Source organism: Paramormyrops kingsleyae, chromosome 4, assembly GCF_048594095.1.
Source record: "Paramormyrops kingsleyae isolate MSU_618 chromosome 4, PKINGS_0.4, whole genome shotgun sequence".
In the NCBI taxonomy this organism is placed as follows: domain Eukaryota; kingdom Metazoa; phylum Chordata; class Actinopteri; order Osteoglossiformes; family Mormyridae; genus Paramormyrops; species Paramormyrops kingsleyae.
The window spans coordinates 43,790,942-43,812,513 of record NC_132800.1 but is presented as its reverse complement, the minus strand read 5'-3'; the positions used below and the strand labels follow the sequence as shown (position 1 = coordinate 43,812,513).

The 21,572-nt window shown below is 43.2% G+C and overlaps 3 long non-coding RNA genes across 5 annotated transcripts; all 3 read right to left on the bottom strand.

Annotated features, from left to right (window-relative positions):
* Positions 1 to 1,833: 1,833 nt before the first annotated feature.
* On the bottom strand, positions 1,834 to 11,761 carry LOC140589061 (uncharacterized). 2 transcript variants are annotated; one of them, XR_011990252.1, is made up of 3 exons: positions 11,739 to 11,761; positions 7,849 to 7,910; positions 1,834 to 2,113 (listed from the first exon to the last, which is right to left on the bottom strand). It is a non-coding gene; the product is annotated as an uncharacterized lncRNA (long non-coding RNA). The 2 variants fall into 2 exon arrangements; XR_011990253.1 differs by lacking the exon at positions 11,739 to 11,761 and adding an exon at positions 11,062 to 11,099.
* A 6,108-nt stretch (positions 11,762 to 17,869) lies between these two features.
* LOC140588872 (uncharacterized) lies at positions 17,870 to 19,033 on the bottom strand. Its single transcript, XR_011990102.1, has 2 exons — positions 18,935 to 19,033; positions 17,870 to 18,757 (listed from the first exon to the last, which is right to left on the bottom strand). It is a non-coding gene; the product is annotated as an uncharacterized lncRNA (long non-coding RNA).
* Positions 19,032 to 21,204, bottom strand: LOC111839984 (uncharacterized). 2 transcript variants are annotated; one of them, XR_011990101.1, is made up of 4 exons: positions 20,147 to 21,204; positions 19,748 to 19,849; positions 19,380 to 19,469; positions 19,032 to 19,131 (listed from the first exon to the last, which is right to left on the bottom strand). It is a non-coding gene; the product is annotated as an uncharacterized lncRNA (long non-coding RNA). The 2 variants fall into 2 exon arrangements; XR_011990100.1 differs by having other exon boundaries at positions 19,032 to 19,136; positions 20,147 to 21,203.
* Positions 21,205 to 21,572: the final 368 nt, after the last annotated feature.

The window sequence follows — 21,572 nt, the reverse complement described above, 5'->3', positions numbered from 1 at the left end:
TGGGGACTACAGACTTAGACACGGACTAAGTACTAGAGACAGGCTACGGAGAACGAATCACAGGTGAGAACAATCAGGGAATCACACGAGGTAACGAGGTGGGCGTGGCACACATCGGGATCGAACGGAGCGGATCGTGACAGCAGGCAGGTAAACGAGAGACAAATAGAGTGCTCGGTATGGCTTGACATCAGCGCAATACTTCGCAAGGACTGAATGGGAGTCCGCTGCCTTTAAAGGAGTTAATTGGCAGTTGACGTGGTGAACCTCTCCGGTCCCGCCTCCATGGGCGTAATATTTATTACCCCATTTTTATATTGGTTTATTCATAAGTAAAAAACTTTTCTTATAGTCATATTTAGCCATCACCACCACTGCTTTCAGCTAATCCTCCATCACCTCGACCATGACCTCGGTCTCCTCCTGGTCTTTTTCCACCACTGCCATTACAGCCTTCAAGTCACACATCATCTCCTCCACTGTCTTTTTCATCTAAAAGGTCCTCCAAAATTGCCTGGATCTGAGCCTCTGTCTCTCTTATTGTTTTTTCCATCTCATCTATGTCGTCCAGCACTGCCTCGATCTCTGCCTCCAGCTCCTTCACCTTTGCCTTTTTCTCCTTACTCCTGTCCTTCTCCACGTCCATTAAATGCTCCTTCTCCACCAGTCTCATATGTCCATCCATCTCTTCCTCCACCACAGCTTGGTTCTCATCTCTCTCTCTCTCACTTGACTTTTTGGTTTTCCATATTTTCTTCCTTTCATTTTTTTTCTCCTTTCCCCTCCTGGCTTTCCGATGCTTCCCCAGCCTCCTCTGCCACCACTGGGGGCCTAAAGTAGTTTAATGAGGACCACTTCATGTTTCAGTGTTTCACATTCGATGCTTAATTTGTTCTGAAGTGGAATAGTGCTTACACCACTTCCTATACCTTCAGAATGTTGATCTCACAGCTGTCACTGTAACATAGTAAACATTCTACTTTGAAAAAAACTCTTCTCACTTCTTTGTGGTGCCATTTGTTGTTAGAAATCATTGGTTTACACAGTAACAGCACATATTATTGCACAGCAAGCAGTGGCACTTGCAGAAAATTTCTGTTGTGGTGGCCATCAGCGACCAGCTGTATTTGTATCTTCTATGGTTCTGCTTAAAAAATTAAATGATTCATATTTTGTTTGTATTTTTTTGATGTAAGGTGGCCACCTGCTTACTGGGTTTGGCCGTGGTCACCTCTTGGCATCCTTAGATCTGCCCTTAATAGCAAGGCCCTGCAGATATGGTATTGAAGGCCAGGACATGTAAAGCAGGGATGGGGTAAGGAGTAGGGATTATAATTAGCAATGGTAGTGGATGCTGGTTTATGGTGGAACACTCAATACTTCACAAGGCTCTGCTGAGAAACACGTGCTTTTAAACTTTGCTAACTGATGACCTTAATGAGTTGCAGCTGGGTCTAATATTCAGGGGAGGCAGAGCAGGAACTGGCTAGGTGGCTGTATGGCTTGGTGCAGGCTTGACAGGGCTTTTAAGCTATAATTTAAATGTATTTGTGATGTAATGATATATAATTATCACCACTGCATATTGTATATCGTATTATATTTTATACCCAAACTGTAGTAGCCACACCAATACTTTCAGGTGCATGAACATCATCTCACCAGTGGGTAGTAAAAGCGAATCTCTCATTAACAGTGATGACTTGTTCACTGATCTTGGCTGTGAACCAACTGAACTACGACTCATTTACTCACAGACTGTACCACTGGTCATTGAATGAGCTGAACAAATCAGAACCAAAACAAATCTATGGTAGAGACAAATATGTAGTTTTTATTTAATTCCTGTAAAGACTTGATTATCTACAAGTCTGGGTAATCAATCTTGCCAACCTGGAATAGTTAATGTCATTAAGTTAAATTTCCAAAAATAAAATAATAAATCCTGCAATTTACGGATGGTGGGTGTTTTCTGTTCTGTGCTCAGCATTTCAGGAATAAACAAACCCGTCACTTAATTGTTGCCCAGACAGTATCCTGTGCATCTTCTCCTCTTTTTTGGTCTCGCTTCTTGGGTAATTTGATCTCCATCCGAGAACTCATCAGGTTTTCCCTGTAAAGAAAAAGCTTTACTTTCTAAATCAACTAAAGATAATTAAACATTCAGAGTCAGAAAATAAAACAGATATACAGACATACAAAATTGTTGTGTGTGCTTGGAAGGGAGCGTGGAGGTGTATTTGCATGTGTGTTCATCTGTGTGGGGGAAGTGTGTGAACACGTATGCGTGTGTTGGGTGCGTGTGAATTTCTCCATGGAATGTACTTGATAGCGGAGGGGTGGGGGGGCCCAACCACACCCCACAAAAACCAGAGGCTGGCGGAGACAGGCCCAGGAGACCCAAGGCGTCCACAGCCCCCCAAGAGCACGGAAGAGCAAAGGCCCCACGTTCCCACGACAGCCGGGTCCCCACCCCAGCAGGAGGAGGAGGGAGGACCCAGGCGCAGCCCCCGCAGCCAAAAGGGCACGAGCCCCAGAGAACCAGAGGCAACAGGCAGCCGACCCCGCGAGGGGGACGGCCGCTCCCGCACGGGCCAAGGCCAGGGCCCAAGAGAGCCCCACCCGTGCCGGAGAGGCCCGAGCCCCCCCCCACTCCACCACCCAGGGAGTAGGGCCAGCAACCATGCCAAGGTGGCAGCCGCGCCAGACCCAGGCCCACACTGCCCACACAGACACCTCGCAGACACACCTCTCAGCCATACACATAGACCATACACCCACTCACACAACATACACAGACACATACACAGAGACAAAAAGACATAAGCCCATCCACTCCGGACCACCCTCCGCCATGCGGGGGAACGGACAGCACCCCCAGCGCCAGCCCCAACCCCAGGGCGCTGCCAGCCGGACGACTACCCGAGTGCCCCCCCACCATCGCGGGCAGGGAGCAGGGGTGTAGGAAGACCCACCCACTCTCCTCCCCCACGCACCTGTGTGAGAGGTGGAGTGTTGGATGCATGTGTTGGTGATTGTGAGTGTATGTGGTGTAAGGGATGAGTATGACTGTTGAGAAACTTAAGATGGATTTAAAATTGACGGGGGAAGCGCGGAGGAGCGCTGCTTGCAAACAGCTCTCCTCCCCATCACCCCCCCCCCACCCCGCCAAGACCCTCAATGTATATCGTGCAATTAAAATTGAGGGGCGGGCAGCAGTGAAGAGGTGAGTGAGACAACCTCAGCGGCCTCACCCACCAACCTCTGAGTAGTGCCCCTACCCCCCAAGGCCCTGTGTGTATACTGATATGTGATGACTAAAGTGCAATTAAAACAAGGGGAGGCAGAGGGCCACTCAGCACAGCGAGTAAGGCCATGTGGATGGCCCCCTCACCGCAGCGTGCACGGCACATTCCCACCCCGAGATCACGAATCCTACATGTGTGCGTGGCATGTTATGTGAGTGAGGGGGGAGATTATTACCCCGGAGGGAGCACAGGCCACCCCCACGCAGGAAGGCACCCACCGAGGAAACGGCCAGGCCCAGGACACCAGAGCCCCAGACCCCCCACCCAAGCCCGCACCGAAGAGGCCAACCACCCATCCCAGGGCCAGCCCCTGCCACCACCGGCACCCCAGACCCGACGCCCCATGACCGCCAGGCAGCACCCGCCCAAGCCCCCCCCACCACCACCAGCCAGGGCAGACACCCAGACACCACAGGACAGCAGCCACAGACCCCCCAGCTCCAAGAAGCCACTAGCCGCCCACAGCCCGGGAGCCCAACCCCGCCACCCGCCAGAACCCCGAGGAGACGAGACCACAGCCAACCACCCCCGCTACGTAATGGAATTGGCCAGAATGGACCAGAGAGAATCCAATTTGCCCAATTGATTTTTTTGGAGGGAATCAGACATTCTATCCAGACTTGTGGTCTAGAATTACATTTCTATGCTGAGTAACACATAAATTATTTTTTGATTTCCAGTTCATGAAGATAGTTTTCTTTGCAATGCCTAAGGCAGTAAGGATCATGCGCACTTTATTTTCTTCCATATCTAATATACTTGCATCACCTAAAATGCACAATGTAGGTGAGGTTGGGATATAGCAATTAAACCAAATTGATAGATCCTCACATATGCTTTGCCAGAACTTCTGAACTGGGGTGCAGTACCATATGGCATGCATGTAGTTCTCCACAAAGTCACCTGAGCAGTGGGTGCATAGGTTTGAGTGGATAAGGCCCATTTGGAACATCTTTTGTCCTGTATAATGAGTTCTATGCAGAGTTTTGTATTGTATAAGCTGTAAGTTCGGGTTTTTAGTCATTTTGAAGGTGTTTAAATATATTTCTTTCCAAAAGGTTTGATCTGAATCGATGGATAGATCTTTCTCCCATTTTGAGATTGGAAGGGAAATTGAGTCATCCATTTTTGACAATAATTTGGGGCTAGAAAGATTAAAAAATTCTAGCAGCCATGGAGGTATTTCTAAGTTAAACTGCTTAAGATTGAACCTTGCCTGAATAATGGACTTCAGTTGCTGGTACTCAAGAAATTTACTGTTGCTAATTCCGTATTTTGAGACTAGTTCGTCGAATTAAATAAATTTCCTGTTTTGAATAACATGTTCAAGATTTCTAATCCCTTTATCATGCCATAAGGGAAAGTTCAATGTTATCTTTTTTTGGCAAATATCTGGATTGTTCCAAATGGGTGTTAATTTGCAGGGGATAAGTGGAGACCTAGTAATGTTTTAAAATTCCCACCAGGCTATTAATGAGGTGTTAATACTAAGGCTCTTAAAACATTTATACCGCTTAATAGTAGGACTTATAAAAGGCAAATCAGACAATTTTACTTCTCTGCAGATTGCTTGTTCTAAGTCCAGCCATGGACTATCTACCAGGCTTGATTTGATCCAATTTAATATATACTGCAGTCTGTTGGCTAAGAAGTAGTGATAGAAACTTGGTAGTTCTAGACCACCATTACCTTTGGCTTTTTGCAGAGTTTTCAAGCTTATTCGTGATGGTTTGTCCTTCCATAAAAATGACGAGATGCTTGAGTCTAGTGATTTAAACCAAGCCATAGAGGGTTTATTAGGGATCATTGAGAACAAGTAATTGATTTTAGGCAGGACCACCATATTTATGGTGGCAATTCTACCCATGAGTGATACAGGTAGAGATTTCATCGCATGAGATCATCTTCTACCTTTTTTAATACTGGAATATGATTCATCTGTACTAGATCTGAGAGCCTGGTGGAAAAATTTATGCCTAAGTATCTAAGGTTACCTGACTGTAAAGGAGTAGTAGTTGTGTTTTGGAAACTACAATTCAAAGGCAAAACTGTTGATTTGCTCCAGTTGACAGAGTAGTCTGATATAGATGAGAACTTATCTATAAGTGATATTGTCTTCAGAAGAGAGGTTGATGAATTCCTAAGAAAAGTAATACGTCATCTGGATAAAGGCTTATCTTATGGTCTGTTTTTTCTGTTTGAATTCCTTTAATATCTACATTTTGTCTAATTGCTGCTGCTAGTGGCTCAATGAAGATAACAAAAACCCTGCCTGGTGCCCCTCTGCACACGGAAGCTTTGGGAAATGAATTTGTTTGTCCTAACACATGCATTTGGGGAGCAGTGTAGTGTTTTAATCCAGCTTATGAAGGATGACCCAAATCCAAATTTGTGTAGAACTGCAAATAGAAATTTCCAATTGACTCTGTCAAATGCTTTCTCCGCATCTAGAGAGATAACTGTGGTATTCTAATTTGTTAATGGAGCAGTAGTCTATAACATTTATTAATCTACGTGTATTATTGGCTGCGTGTCTACCCTTGATAAAACCTGTTTGGTCGGGATGTATAAGGAATGTCGTGACTTTTTCTAATCTTTTGGCAAGAACTTTGCAAATTATTTCAAGATCTACATTTATCAATGAGATTGGGCGATAGCTGGATGTTAGTGTTTGGTCTTTACCAGGTTTTAGAAGCAGGCTAATGTTGGCAGAGTTCATGTTTGAAGATAGCGTGTGATCGTTCTGAATTTGAGTAAACATTCTGATAAAATACCTTGTAGAATTCTGCTGGGAAACCATTAGGACCTGGAGCTTTATTATTTTGTAGAAATTGTATGGCTTCATTGAATTCAGATATTGATAGAGTAGAGTCTAGAACCCTAATTTGTTCATCATTTAGTTTTGGCAGATTTATATTGCTAAGAAAATTGTTGATGTCATCATCAGATGGATTATTCTGTGATGAGTATAAAGCTTTATAAAATTCTTTAAAAGATTTATTAATTTGTTCGGGATCATGAGTTACATTCCCGGTCGAGTCTTTAATAGAACAGATTGTTGTTTTTTTTATTGAGTTTTAACTGAGTAGCAAGGAATTTCCCAGATTTATTGCCTTGTTCAAAGTTTTCCAAACACAATCTGTTTGCCAGAAATTGTGTCTTATCATCATTTAATTCATTAAATTCCAATTTTAGTTTTCTCAGGTTGCGGCGATGAAGCATACGCTGTTTCTAGTGATTTAATCTTCTGTTCTAATTCTGCAACATATGTTTTTTCTTTATTTTTTTATGTGTACAGTAAGATATTATTTTTCCTCTCATTACTGCCTTTCCTGCTTCCCAGAGAATACATGGTGAGACTTCTGGTGAGTCATTGTTATTCAAATATGTTGCCCACTCATTTTTTAAATAATTAATAAAATCTTATTCTTTAAGTAAGGATGTGTTGAATCTCCAGTTCCTACTTGGTGGTGTGACTCTTTCCTTTGCCAGCAAGAGAGACAACGGTGCGTGATCACTGAAAACGATGGAGTGTATCTGGGTTTCTGTGATATTCCTCATCATGGAGCTGCTAATTAGAAAGTAATCTAAGCGAGAGTGTGAGTAGTGTACTGGTGAGAAAAAGGTGTAATCCCTGGAAGTGGGATGATGTGACCGCCAGGCATCGCAAAGACCAAAATCATTCATGTATTGTCTAAGAGTATCTGCAGACTGCCAGTTCCTTTGACTCACTGCCGTGCTAAGCCTGTCAATTTCTGGGTTCAATACCAAGTTGAAGTCTCCTCCCATTATAAGTGTGGAGTCCGAGTGAACAGAAAGTGAAGTGAAGAAAGCATGAAAAGAGGAGGGGTCATCAACATTTGGTCCATAAACACTAGCAATGCAGAAATCCATATTTTGAATAGATAAATTAAGTATTATAAATCTACCTTCTGTATCTCTTATAATATTGTTAACAGTGAAGTTTATACTTTTATTAATCAATAGGGTTACGCCTCTGTTTTGAGTTGTAGCAGGCTGAGTACATGTGAGGGTACTGTGGGAAGGTATGTATGTGCTCAGATGTTTTAGCCATATGAGTCTCTTGAAGAAGGACAATGTCTGCCTGCAGAGCTCCTAACCGATTTGCAATTTTTATCCTCTTTTTCCTGGAACCAATTCCACGTACATTCCATGTGACAAATTTAAGTGTGGTCATGTTTATATTAACTGTTAAGTTGTTTGATGTTCGCTAAAGGTGTGTGTGTGTGTGTGTGTATTGTGTATGACCTGTATGTTTGTATCTGTCCTACAGTATGTGTCTGTGTCTGAGATGGACATGTATATATCTGTGTTGTATGTTTGTGTGTGTGTGTTGGTACTGAGTATACATGGTGTCAGTATTAATGCTGTGTATTGAGCAAATGGCAACATTTGAAATAATAGAAACATAACAGAAAAAGAAGAGAAAAGATGTCTAAAGAGATTTACGTGAACTAAAACAGTGCAGGTCCCAAAGAAGTGGTCTGAAGGCCACAGAAAGCCCTGTCAGTGACAGTACCTGATCGTGTCGGCTGGTCCTGCTTCCCCTCTGCTATCAGTCAGAGCTCTTCCTCAGCAGTGCTGAAACAGTTAAGAGTGACGTCATTCACAGAATGCACAGTAGCCCGTAGTGTCAGGAAACAAAATCGCACATATCATGAGGCACATTTCAGGTTTTGTACATTAAAACATGCCGAATTCAGGAATGTAAACCAAAAAATTCTACGAGTTAGGGAACACCCCCTTTTTTGAGTCCAAACTTTGGGAACCTAAAAATTTTTGACAACTTTTATTAAAACGCACAAAACCTGCAGACAAGCATGCAAAACTGAATGTCCAGGACAAACAAAAGAATGTCACAGCAGAGAAAGTCTGTTCCTGTATGTTTTGCTGTATTTCAATAATCAAAAGGTGCACAAAATCTTTCTTTGTGTCAAAAGACGGCATGAAATCCCTTGATTTGACCACTGCTCTTATGTAGCCATTTCTCGCATCAATTCCATAAATAGCACTCGCCGCCTCAGTCACCATTCTTATGCAATGTTCTACACCCTGAGAATGGCATGGTATGTCCACACAATATGGCTGCTGGACAATTTTCTTCAGCTCTTCATCAGAGAGTACTTTTGTAAGTGGCGGTTCAAGTGTGCATTGATCCAAAGGAGGAAGTACAGTAAGTCCCGCAGCGTTCCAGCACTGTCTTTAATTTGTGGTGGTCGAAATTCCCAGATATGGTGTCGAGATGACATAGGAGCTGCGCGAATCGTCATTATGATATCAACAGCTATTTTTCTGTTTGACTTATCTTCATCTGCCAACGTAGCCAAAAGCACATTTTCTTGGTGAGCCCAATAGGAATTATGTTGAATGACGGGCCATGTTGTTTTTCGGTTGTCTGGTGTGAGATGTTTTTGCATCTGAATTTGTTTCAACAGGTGATTCGGACCATCTGTGCATTTTGGGTGCCACTTGATTTGGAACCACATAGGTCCGTAGTTGTTGACAATAAACTGTGTCAAAAAAAGGAGCTCGCTGGTAGGTTGAACCGTTCCTACATATAGCCGAGCAAATTCTACTTGCAGTCGTTAGCCATCTTGCCATTGACATAGCTCCGGGTTTCTCACGAAGCAGATCATCACTGATGACGCCTGTTCTGATTGCTGTTATGATGTTATACAGATAAGCTTAATCTCGACTGAGATCATTGTGAGCAATTAATGGAAGCGGCTCACCATCAGAGATACTCTTGAAGTCGGCTTTTGTCAATGTCTCGCATGTCGTCAAGGCTTTGCCTATCGGTCCTTTCCACTGAGTTGGTCCTTCGGTGGGACCAATCAGTTTCTTGCACAAGTGTCGCAGTGGAAGCTCATTCAAGTGCATGCAGCACACAATCCACTGCACCGGACGTTCGAGTCGGCATTCCAGCAAATGGATTGCTCCACCTTGTGGGCCAGTGTTAACTGCAGTGCTGTCGGCTCCCACTGCCAAGATCTTGTCCTCAAGACGCATTTCCTTGACGGCTGCATGTAGCCCATCCGCAATGGCTGAACCAGTTCCTGTCTCCAGAGTTATGTGATGCAGATACACAGTTCCAGGCTCCCCAACCAGCACATAATGATCTTCGACTTTTACATGCATTTTTAAAACGGGCAAAAATGATCTCAAACCGAATGAGCTCCATAGTCAAACGAAAACATGTTCGAAATGCTCTTATATACAGACACAGATATGCATGCACACATACATACACACAAACACACATGCACGCACACACACAAACACATATATACAGCAACATAAACAAGCTGTCTTCCCAACAAAATTTTAGAAGTTGGGTATGATTTAGTCGCCTTTTTCGCACAATTTAATACAATTACGTATACATATTTCCGTATTTTTTTTACAGTTAGATACAGAAAAATGGCTGTAAATGCAGCACACACAGTACCGGACATCGTGCCCCCCCACTTCTGCAGACAATTGACTGTCTGACCATTAAGCGATGCACAAATTGCAATACCGCTGGGCAGGGGCGATTCTAGGTTCAGAGCTTTGGGGGTGCTGAGCACCCAGAGAGCTGCCCAGCAAGGCAAGATACACTTTACTCGTCACAATGAGACTTTTTCCCTGCCTCTCAGTGTACTTTCAATCAAAAGGCAAATAACCAAACCACGTGTACATTTAATAAAATATATGACTATTATTCTTGATTGACAGATCATGATCTTCTACTTTTACCTGAATGCCCGTCCTTTTTTTGAAAAAACTTCCTTATATCCATTATGAACCTGGCCGTCTTTCTGTGCAAAATACACACACACACACACACACACACACACACACACACACCAGAAGTTATAAAGTTAATGGGCATCCAGTCAGTTAGCTACCTTAGGTTTAATATTCGGAACATGAAAAAATAACCAGCTTCTCTCGTTCCATTTCAAAGAGGACTGGTAAAACGGTTGGCAATTTAAGTTTTTAGATTTAGGCCATATAAATTTCAATGGGAGCAACAGGACGGTCAAAATGTTGCTGATTGTAGGGCGGATTGTAGGGTAGCAAACATCGTCAGAAAACGTGTTTTCAACACTGCAGTTTACCTGTGAGGGTAACAGGGCTGTCAAGTTTTGAAGACAGGCAAGAGTGACATTCCACAGGATGCCTCTTCATTGGTTGTTGTGTTGTATTCTACCCAGATACAAGAGTACTATTTTCTGATTGGCTACTGTGTAGACCCTTTCTTTTTTTTTGATTGCCTGGTAAGTGACAGGCTCTTGGGGCAAATCTTGTCCGACTTCAACGTCATAAAAGAGGCGTGTTTCATCCGAGTTCCGACTTGGAGAGAAATAATCGAATGTATCATAATGTTACTCAGCTCAGAATTTCCGAGTTCCGAGAGAAAAACGAACGCACCATTAGACTCCAGCGGAGACACGTTTGTTTTATAGTGAGGCGCTACTGTGCCGCGGTCTGGGGAAAAATTGGGCTCTGCGGCATATTAGCCTACAAATTATTTTTCCGCGTGAGAAATACAATGTGTGGCGGGAGTGCGTGACAAAAGAATGAAAAGAGTGACTGTCACTCTCAATGCGTGACACTTGAGAGCCCTGGGGTAATGTTTTTCAGCTAATAGGAGACATGGTCTGACTCCTACTACCTAACTATATAAAGAAAGAGTTACTGAAGGTTAAATGCAGCTAACATGTCCTGTTTTAAGCCAAGTACTCACACCACCGCTCCAATGCGTCTCAGCCACCATTGCTGGAGCCAGTCAGAGTAGCGGAGAGTGAAGCTGGAACGAACCATTTTTCGGGGCTGGGGGGGGGGGTATCTATACTAGTTATTAAAATATTACATCTGAATGATTTTTCATATTTTAATACTGTCTCACATAAACAGCATGAACTGTCAAAAAAAAGTTAGAAATCTTTGGGGGTGCTTTTATTCATTTTGGGGGTGCCAAAAATGGGCTAAAACCAAAAATGGGCTAAAATCGCCCCTGCCGCTGGGCAATTTGTCACTAATTTTCACACTTTCCCACACTAAAAAAGGGGGTGTTACACTTGTCAGAAAATTGATTGCTATACATTTTTTTAATTACAGTTGTGGGTTGTACAAAACATGAAATGTGCCTAAAGATCGCTCACTTCACTGCGGGCTAGTGCACAGGGTGCTCTACCAGCCCTGCTGATAAGGGCTGCTGCTCTCACACTGTCTCACTGCACCTTGCATGCTGGACACACTTGTGTTAGAAAAAGACTGGCTGCAGGTTTGAGGTTTTAAAACAGGAAACACAATAAACGATGGTTAGACACAGCTGATGCCTGAATATTTATAAATGACTAATATTTAGTGTAAGGATTAACACCAAGGCAGCTGATCCTGTATGTAACTTTGGCACTTTACCTGCTCAGCAGTCCTGGAGGTGTGAGGTACTGAGACCCACTGGCCTTTAGCTAAGGAAGAAAGTCAGAGTTACACTGTATCACAGTGTATTAACACACAGCCGACAGGAAGTGTATAGTGTCTGTACCTGACAAACTGCACATCTGCTATGGCCCAGTCTGGGGCTGAATGAGACGCAAAAAGACCAAACAGACAGGGAACACAAAACACAGTGACATCAGACATGTCTGACCTTTGTTATAAACATAGCAGACCAGGAAGATGAGACAGAGCAGAAGGATGAAACAAATCAGGATAAAACAATGCAGGTGATCTGGGTTCAGGGTCGTGCACTGGCCTCCAGGATGGTCTGTAAACAGAGTATAAACATCATCACTGTTAGGGTGATAAGCAGTGATCTCTGTTATAAACATGCATTACCTGTAGTTCACATCAAAACCATTATTTTGCGAAACAATATATTATGCATACATATATAAATTCCATATTGCCATCAATGTAATCTTAATATTTGTTGTATAAGTAATTCTGATGTATTAAAGTCACACACAATCCACAGTCACCTTAATCTAAATCACTCGCCATTAAATTACCTTTGAATTTCAGCTTTGTACAGTTTACAAGCTTTGCATCTATACTTTTGAAGCAGCAGTAGATCAGCATATCTGCCTCAGTGATGTTTATCAGCTGCAGACTCTGTGTGTTAGAGCCATTAACATGAAACAGCCTCCCTGTATAGTTCTGTCCAATATTAACAAGGTATATATTTTTTCCAGCTCCAACTTTCAGGTCCACGACTGGTATGGGGTCTGACTGCAGGGAAATCCAAGAAACATCTGTCGTAATAGGGATCCCACATGGCAGAGTGGCTTCTCCTCCAGGCTGGACCTCTATCACCGCTGCCTGGGTCACCAGAGCAGCACTGCAACCTGGAGACACAGAAACAGAGTAAATATGATATTAATAAAGGCTGAATTAAGCTATGAAGTGTTGTGTTGATGATTCTGCATTAAGATCCTGTGGTGTATCAGACACCATGTCTTACAGGTTACATTTTGTACTGAACTCATGCTGACTGAGGAAACACATCCCTGCATCCTTTTGTATGCAGCCTGATAACCACGGTTCACACAACCAAGGTTCCAAAAAGCAAAACTCACTGTATAATACGTCACATCACTGCCGTTTTTAATATGTTGGTGCAGGATCCAGTTACTTCAAACCACAATATGCTAGAGTGAAATTCAGATATAACAATAATTCTGAAATGACAATTAATAAATTAATATTATTTATAACTAATATACTTCATTTTTTGTCATATTCCAACCCTCTAATGTCCATCATTTGACAATTTAGTGTATTTCTTATTATAGTAAGAAATATACAAGACTAATTATTATATTAAGAGTCAAAAGCAATCAGGTGGTTTCCTTAGCCGACAGGAGCAGCCTGAACTCCGACATGCCACACCTCTGCACTGTCTGCACGCACAGCTTCAGTCCACAAGGGAGAGCTCACTATCACAGATACTAATGAAAAGAGAAGTTAAAATCAGACAGAGAGCTCTCTCAGACACTGATAAATGTATCTTCTTCCTATTACCATTCTCCTTCTTAAATTCCCACTATTGCCATCTATTTTGAGGTTTAACTGCAGCTAGAGGACAGGAGGCATTTTTGTAGTGTTTGAATCAAAATGAATTTGAACAATTGGGGGTAAATCCAAGGAAAATCAAAGCATTGCTTATCAGACCATGTCAGTAAGGTACAGTGCTCCTGATTTATGGCTCATATCTGCTGTTGGTGCTCAAGGGTCCAAGGCAAAGCCCAAACCCCCAGCTGCAGGAGTGCTGACCCTGTGCTGTGACCCTCAAGCTATGGAGAGCAAGATGAGGAAGCCAGAGAGAAGTGTTCTAATGTACTTGCACCAATGGTGAATAAACAGTTATTATTATTGTTTCTTTGCACATGTGGGTCAGTTCAGGACCATGACCAGTTCACAGTGAAATCTGATATTGGTTGGTTTTAAAAATACTGTGAACAGACAAAACAGAAAAATTGGATGTCTGCTGAAAATCCGAATAATTGTCATGTAAATTTACAGTAAAATACTGGCAGCAGAGTTGCCAATAGTTTGTTAATATTACAGTTCATCTACTGTAGTCTGCTTTGCAGAATGTTATTGTTATAATACCACACTGAAAAAAATAACCTGTAGGATTTGCTGAAAATAATTACAGCAACGTTTTTGCACACACCTATTTTGGGTAAATTAATATTTTTTAAGAGTAAAATAAACTAGAGCTTTCACGAATACTCTATTAAACTCGATTACTAAAAAGCATCAATCAAAATTTTCCTTCTCGATTACTTGGAAATATGGCGGAAGGAAGACACACTTAGCCTATGAGGGTCCAAAAAAATTAATTCACATTAAAAGTGAATGAAAATGAAGACGTCTGTAAATATTACAAAGTAGAACTTAAATATCACCACAGAATGACTACAATGTAAGTGTATCTTAAAAGAAGACATTCAGGAAAATAATGTGAGGTTAGCCATAGATATGTGCCATTTAGCCTCGTGGAGTAGCCTAGCCTGTCCGTCATCACGCTGACTTAAATTATTTTGCTTAATATACATTCTATGATTCCTGTTTATCAAAATAATTGCTGCTAAAACTAAGGTCACCCCGTCACTTAGGGGCATCATCTTGCATAATACAGGGTTGCCAACTTTGGTCAGCTGGCTGGCGTGAGATTTTCAACATGAGTCTGCTGCAGATGCATTTACATGTATCCTATCCATGTGGGGCCCAAATGGGTTTGGCCATGGTGTCCATGGTGGACCCATGTGTGTTTGCCCAAGTGGGATCTGGGTAGAATCTAAATGGGTTAGAAATGAGGCCCATTTGGGCTGTCCTGACTGGATCCATATAGGACCCAGACAATATTTTCATGTGGGTCCATTTGTGTTGTAAAAGGGAAATATAAGGGAAATATAATTGATTCAAATTGGGTTTTGCCATGGATTCCATGGAGGACCCACATGAGTTTGCCCAAGTAGGTTCTATGTGGGATTCAAATGTGTTTTATTTGTGTAATCTTACACCCAAAAATGACACCCAGGAGTGGTCATCCTCTTCCGAAATAATATATAAAATATTAAATTAAAACACTGAAACACTGTAAAAATGTTTCCTCCTGCTAATAAAAAATTCTGATTTTAAATCTGATTACAATAGCACTTTTGAGTTTGCCCGATATTTTAATAACTAATTGTAGTATCACTTTCAAATCAGAAGGAAATGCTGGACTGACAAAATCAAAATGACCCAACTAAAATCAACTAATATAACCAACACCAGCTAATGGATGTAATATTAATTATACAGTTATGTCAACCCCATGTGTAATTGTTATATATCCATCCATCCATCCATCCATCCATCCATTACCATCCGCTAGTCCAGGGTTCGGGTCACGGGGGGGTAGCAACTTCAGGAGGGATACCCAGACCTTCCTCTCCCCAGCCACCTCTACCAGCTCTTCGGGGGGGGATGCCGAATCGTTCTCAGGTCAACCGAGAGATATAATCCCTCCAGCGCTTCCTGGGTCTGCCCCGGGGCCTCCTCCCTGTAGGACATGCATGGAAAACCTCTCCAGGTAGCCGCCCAGGAGGCATCCGCACCAGATGTCCAAACCACCTCAATTGGCTTCTTTCGACGTGGAGAAGCAGCGGTTCTACTCTGAGACTCACATCGATGTATGAGCTTCTCACCCTATCCCTAAGGGAGAGCCCAGATACTCTGCGGGGAAACCTTATTTCGGCCGCCTGTATCCATAATCTCATTCATTCGGTCATTACCCATAGTTCATGACCATAGGTGAGGGTAAGGATGAAGATGGACCAATAGATTGAGAACTTTGCTTTCCAGCTCAGTTCTTTCTTAGCCACGACAAACCGGTTAAGTGCCTGCAGAACTGAAGATACCACTCCGATCCGTCTGTCCAGCTCTCAATCTCATCTACCCTCACTCGTGAATGAGACCCCGAGATACTTAAACTCCTCCACTTGAGGCAGGGCCTCCTTCCTGATCTGAAGAGGGTAATCCACCTTTTTCCCGGCTGAGAACCATGGTAAATTCGAGTGATAGCCAAGGGAGGCCCTGACGGACCGATCCCTGGCTGACAAAACCAGGCTTGTGGGACATGGAATTGTTATACATAAAGAACTATATTAGAAAGACAACTTAATTGAGCACCTGTATGTTGAAGGCGATTCTTGCTATAACTTACAATGACTGTGTTTGTATTGTATCTGCATACTATCAGCTTTGCCTGCTTCATGTTACGCTGCTATAATTCAAGAAACCTTACTGATCTCGGATGGCAGAGATGTCAATTAGTGTGTCAGCAGCCTGTGTTAGCAACAAAATATAGCTAATAAGCAGTGAAAACGACGACAATGATCTAATCTGCAGACAGAGAAATTGCTCTCTTTCTCACTTAGACCTATCTTCATTGCATCTATACAGTGAAGTTATTTTAGAATGGAAAACGAATAAACATTTAATCAAACATAACATTTGCCATGGCAAGTTGTGGATATAACTCTCTTCTGCCATAAAAGAATGCTGGTAAATAGTTTAGGTAAGGAATAATTGACGACGGGCCGTTGAATTATTAGAAAAATAATGCACACCCGAGGTGTAACGACCTCGGGTGTGCATTATTTTTCTAATAATTCAACGGTCCGGAGTCAATTATTCCGCTTATACTACGGTTGCCACACCTCAAGACATCGATCAGATGATATATTTCAAGGGATTCGTCCGGTTTTTCTACTTAAATCGCTATTGTGAGTAGGATTATTTCTTCCGCATCTCATCCAACGACTCTTTTGCTAGTTCCAAAACGTCATTAGCTGTTGTTTTTTTGGTGTTTTCTTCGTGTTTTTCTCCCTCGAGTATGTCTAGCTGTTCTTCGCTGATCGTTTTATGTCTTTTGTTGTTGCTGGCTGCCTTTGATGTCCGCTTCCGTTTATGTTGTTTTTCATCTGGACTGTCTAATACTGCTGCAGCCCAGTTGTTGAAAGTTTCATATTCACCGTAAATATAAAAATTTACTTTGGGAAAATCGTCTGTCATGTTGTTGTTTATGTTAGTCCTGTGTGCTGTATAGGTACTGTATGCTAATTTCCGTTATTAAAGTTAACTATGCGAAGTGATATGGAACTGTAATACGGTCAAGAGAGCTGCCTGGAACTACGTTCGCCGTGCGTTTCCCTGAAAATAATTGCACACCTCAGAACGTTCGTCAGCCAATCTGAATCAGATTCAAGCATTCAACGGTCCCGTAGTATAACTCATTACAATTCAGAGTGGGCATTTTAAGGATTTCCAGCACACAGTTTGAACACTGACCAATCAATATTCATCTCTTGACCCCTTCATTTGCATGTAGTCCATTAGTGTGCATTAGTGTAACATGAGGCACTAGTGACATTATGCTGCAGTCTACACGTTAACTAGTGAGGGCCAAATGTCAACTAGGTAACATCATTCCCACTACGCGTTTTTTACATTGATTCCATTCGTCGTAGGTGCGAGGAATCAATGCAACGCATTCGCAAGTTGCAGTACCACTAAAGACTGGGGTGGCAGTATGGTCACCTTTTGTCACGGGACTATGTGTTTATATACGTTAGTTAGTCTGATTTTTTAAGAATGAATGTCCGGAAGAGCTTTATATTTTCAGAGGTGTACAACGTCTTCAAAATTCAATGGCAGTTTAAGTTTCAAAGAAAGCAGTATCATGTGTACCAAGTACAATGAATCTCAAACTAGAAATTCTGATTTGCCTACAATGTTATTTTTCAATATACTTCCAGTATTTTGGTTATAAAATTCGCTGAGAGTGTGGGCTTTACATTTGCCTAAAACGTTTATATTGTTATAGGAAACAAAACTTGGCAAGCTGTACAATTTTAATGACGCCCCTTTTCAGGATTATCTAGTATATGTTTAACATTAGTTTAAAGTTTACCGCCGTTACATGAGCTCTGCATGGGCTCTTCAAGTCATTCCTAATCATCCTTGTTGTTTAAATCACTCATGAATTGACGTGCTTGTGGGAAATTGATTTATTGTGAACTATTTTTTTCTTTGTAAATACTGCAAAGCAGAAATTGATATTTTCCAATGTCTACTACGAGATATTTCACAACATAAAATGCAACATTCAAGAAGAACATAAACTAATATGTGGCAGAGCAAAGTATGATGTAGAGTAGACAGAATACAGAGAATTCTGCAGCAGTATTAAAAAAATTAGTACCTCTATCGCAGCGGAGGCAGAGAATGTACAACATTTCATGTTGTAACCTCATATAATAATAAAAATGCTTCTGTGATTAAAGACAGAATCACAGGCAATATCACAGCTGCAGCTGGCAAATATTACAAACACTGGAAATAAACCATGAAATGAAAAATGAATCAGTACTTACAAATGAGTATGACCCTGAAGGGCATTTTGTTGGAGTAACAAATTTTTAAGGAAATTGTCTTCTTTCAAATATTAGACAAGAAAAAATTAAGCAAAGAATTTGGGAAATACTCAGTACAGACTGATGTTCACTGATGACAGTAGAAAATACTGCTACTGAAGCCTGTCAATTAAAAGTCTGAACTAAACGAAGTCTCACATTTACAGTACAGCCCTGCTTTGGACATTAAAGCAGGAGCATTTTACACTGAACTGCCTGCTGGTCCTTTAATGCTGGACTCTGTTCACCACAGAGATTCACACTAAATACAGAAATAAACAGCAGGTCATAGAGGAAGTGATTGAACACAGCACAGCACTGACAGTTTAGCAAAACACAAGAGCTGCTAACTTAAGCTCACTGAACACAATCTCTGTGGGTCCAGTGGACTCTCTCGTACCCGTGTTTGTGGGGCCGGTCCAGAGGGGCTGTGAATACAGGGAAGTTTGTACCTGAGAAAGTTCCGGTCTGTTTAAATGAGATGAAGGAGTATAATGCCGATTACCGCTCTGTTCATTCTACAGACAGCATAGTGTGGGGCTCATCTGCACGTTTGGGTAAGATCCACACCTGTTACGGCCTCTGATGTAAAATGTCTGATACTCAGACAATCACAGGCTTCTATAAATAAGGAAACCGACCCACCTCTGGCCCTCTGCAGCTGCTTCCAAACTGTGGCCAGTGTCTCTGGTGCACTGTCAGGTCTCTCTGTGACTGACATTAATAACGGCTGACAGAAAGTGTTGGTGGTGTTTCAGCAGCTTTGCTCTGAACGTCTGTAGGGTGCGGTTGTGGGTCTTGTTTCCATGGAGATGATGGGGCCACAGGCCTCTTGGTCAATGCTACACTAAATAAAACACAAAAGTTCTTCACATGAATCCCAGAGAGGAGCTGATTTCTGTCAGCAGGACACAAGATGGAATATGATGGTGTCCCCAGGTTTTAAACTGGTTCCGTTCCCTATTTCTTTAAGTCGAATTTGAAGGTAAGTCAGAAAATTGTATTATAATGCCATCAATAATAATAATTATAATAATACAGTAATAATACAGAAATAATAATAGTAACTACATATGGTACCATACTGTACCTCAAGCTGATGCACCACTGAAGCCACACAATGTTTTCTCTATAGCAGTCCGTTTGTCTGTAGGACAGACTTCCTTCACCTGGGGACTGCCTGTATTTACAGGGGGAGAGAAAAGGTACCCAGTCACAGTGAGTCTGTCCCAGGAAGTTCAGGATGAACGGTGTAATATCCAAGAGGCACGTGTCATACAAAGGGCGTATTGGAATGGGCTGATGGGATATGAATGGCAGAATAATAAAGACATTAGTTTAAGCTGCTGCCTGTGGATGAAGTGATTTGTGCCAGATACTGTGAGTTATTCTTGGCTTATAAAAAAAAAAGGTAGGGAGAGACATTTGGAGAGGAAGGATGGAATCACTAGGAGGTACCTAAACCGCGAATGGATTGGGGCTCTTCTAACCTCCCTGACACATGGCGAAAGTTTCAACAACACACCGAATTAATGTTCAGCAGTCCCCTCCATGTGAAATCTGATGAGGAGAAATGTAGCTATTTAATGCTATGGTTTGGAGAGAAAGGTTTTTAATACATGGTCACTAGCAGAAGAACAAGCGAACATTTTAAAAGTTATTATGACAAATCTGAAGGCTATGTAATGCCTAAAGCAAATCCAATTTTTGCTCGTTATAAGTTCCATGAAAAAATGCAGGGTCCAAGTTAAACCTTTGACGAGTTTGTAATGGAACTAAAGCTCTTACTAAAATACTGTGACTACCCAAATAGCAATGAGATGGTCAGGGACAGAGTAATTTTTGCAACAAACTCACCAAAAGTCCACGAGAAACTACTAAGCCACGGCCCCGACTTGACTTTGGAAAAGGTGATGGACATCGCTCACTCACATGAGGTCTCACAGCAGCAGTTAAAAATGATGGTGAGCAGCGGGGGTTGTACAGCTGGCCAGGCCGTCCATACTGTGAAGAAACGCCTGCAAAGTGCAGCTTTACTGCGCCGGAAACATAGCAGGCCACTCAGAAATGCTAGCGATGCTGCTAAGCAGGGCACAGAATGTGAGTCCTGTGGGAGAGAACACAGCAGTACAGAAGAATGCCCAGTGCATGGACAGCAATGAAACAAATGTAAGAAGTTAAATCGCTTCTCCAAGGTGTGCAGAACCCAAATGCAACACCCAGCAAAACACAGACAGCGAAAGGTACACTCTGTTGCGAATGAGCAGACAGAGGAGTTGTTTACTGACTCAATCATAAAACAGCACAGACACAGTAAGAGAACAAGCTTTTGCTGAGGTGCTAGTGGGACAAAAGAAACACAAACTCAGATTCAAAATAGATCTTGGAGATTTGGAGGGCGAGGGGAGCTGGGTAGGTCCTGGGTCAGCTGCTTCTGCAGCCCACAGCTGGACTGCACAGCTCCCTTCCCCTCTATTTTAACTCCACTTTAGACACTTAGGGCTTGGGGGGGCCGGTGGGTGTCTTTTCCCCATATGCTCCCCCATATCTCAACGACACCTTAGTTCACACACTTGTACACCATCAATGATCAAGGTGGGTGGGGGGCGGTTGGGGGGTCTCCTGATCCACATAACGGTCTGTCGGTCTCCGGCGGGGTGCCCGCTCGCCTGCGATCTGGGGGGGTGGGGAACATACTCTGGGCCATCCACTGGGCAAATCCAGGGCATCTGCGGCCGGACCTCAAAGACGAGCAGGTGTGACTGGGAGTGTGTGTCTGAGTGTGTGTATGAGTGCATGCATGGATCTGTGTGTCTGCATGTTGTCCTGGTACGGGGAGCACGTGGATGATGGGGCGGTGTGGGGGCGGCAGTGAGGGGACTTGGGAGAGGGAGGTTGCGGGGGCTGGGAAGGGAGGGTTGGGATCTGGGCTTGGGGGAGGGGGGGTCGGGGTAGCCAGGGGCGGGTGTGCTTGGTGGCTCTCGGGGCGTCCCCCTGGTCCCCCGGGTGGAGGTTCTTGGGGGGGGGGGGGCGCGTCTCCCCGGGGCTGGCGGGGCCCCCGCGGGGTGTGCAGGTGGTCCGGGCTCTGTCCGTGCCTGTGTGGCCGGCCCCCGGTGGGGTTCCTGGCTCGTGCTCGCCGGTGGGGGGCGCCCGGTGCGTCCCCCCCCTGCCTTCCTTGGGTGGGCGCGCAGCCATCCGGTGGCGGGGGGCCCGGGTACCTGGCCGCTGTGGGGCGGCTGGGTCCATGACCCGTCGGGGCTCTCCCGGCCGTCTGGGGGCCTCG